The sequence below is a fragment of the Sinocyclocheilus rhinocerous genome, unplaced genomic scaffold (assembly GCF_001515625.1).
Source record: "Sinocyclocheilus rhinocerous isolate Xijiao unplaced genomic scaffold, SAMN03320098_v1.1 scaffold1279, whole genome shotgun sequence".
NCBI lineage: Eukaryota > Metazoa > Chordata > Actinopteri > Cypriniformes > Cyprinidae > Sinocyclocheilus > Sinocyclocheilus rhinocerous.
In genome coordinates, this window is record NW_015634019.1 from 298,526 (window position 1) to 300,072 (window position 1,547).

Below are 1,547 nucleotides of genomic sequence, written 5' to 3' on the forward strand. Positions count from 1 at the left end.
GGCTGCTTCATATACATAAATTTTTGTGTTGGATGAAGTTCAAAGGTTTTTGAGTCGTGGTGTTCAGCTCATGCAGTGGACCCAGTCAGCTGCCCGATTGGTTCAGTGCTGGAGTTTCTGCAGAATAAGTTTGCAGCTGGAGCGGCTGCTTCCACCTTGGAAGTTTGTTGCAGCTATCGCTTCTATCTAAACGGAGGGATTTGCAGGCTCTCTCTGTTAGCGAGTCATGCATGGAGTATGCTTCGGGCCTTGTTAAGGTATTCCTACGGCCCAGACCCGATTATGTCCCCAAGGTCTTGTCCACATCATTTCGCTCTCAGATGGTCGTTCTTCACTCCTTCTATCCTCCTCCTCTTGCTTCTGTTGAGGATGAAAGTCTTCACCTGATCTGCCCTGTTTGAGCTTTGAAGCTCTATGTGGACCACTCAAGCCAATGCCGCAAATCCTCCCAACTGTTGGTTTGTTTTGGTGCTGGCTGCAGAGGGCTAGCCCCCTCAAAACATAGGATTTCTCATTGGATAAGGGACGCTATCTCGCTTGCATATGAGGTGCAATGTCTGTCTTCACTATTAGGTATTCAAGCTCATTCTACCAGGAGTGTTGCTTCCTCTCAAGCTCTTTTCAGAGGAGTTCCCCTGGAGGATATCTGTGTTTATCAGGTTTTATAGCTTGGATTTAGATGCGACATCTGGTTCCCAGATTCTTTCTGCTTGAACCAGCCATTTAAGGTTAGCCTGGTCTATTTTGCTTCGGGCCAGATATGGCAGCGCTTAGCTTGGCGGGTGTGGTATATCATTACCATTGCGTCATAGCTATGCAGTATTGAGTGAACCTATGAAAGAGAATGTCTCGGGGTACTCACGTAACTTATGTTCTCTGAATAGGGAACGAGATGCTGTGTTCACTGCCGAGTTCCTCGCACTGCCGACAGGAATACTTCGCCAGGAAATCTAAGGAGTGGATAGTGCGGTCGCTAGTGATGTAGTGGCACCGGTGCCATCAGCCAATGAATTGATTCCATGCGGGCTTCAGACAATCGGTATACCCAAGGGGTGTTCCCATTGGGTCATAGCTACGCAGCATCTCGTTCCCTATTCAGAGAACATGGGTTACGTGAGTAACCCGAGACGTTTTCTTTAAATGAAGTCTATTTCAGGGCAGTTGTATCACCCTGACAGGCACGTGCACACATAGACATCAAAGGGGGCTTGACCACCTGCCCTTTTTCTTCCTCGAGGGAAAGTGGCCTTTTTTCTAGGGAGTTTTTTTTTTTTTTAATAAATGAATATATACAGTATGTGTGTGTGTGTGTTTCTGTTTGCGCACAGCTTTCCCTGTCAGACAAATAAAAAAATCAAAATATCAGGTCGGGACGGGAAATGTTGAGACTCTGTTGAGTTCTGATGCCTTTCTCCCCTCCACGTCTCCGCGCAGCACAGCAGTGTAGCACACATTGATCGGCACATCACAGACAGACAGAGAGCTGCAGAAGTGAAGCCCTCCCTCCCTTTCCAGTTGTGTTTGTCTTGGTGTGGAGTTGAGTGGTG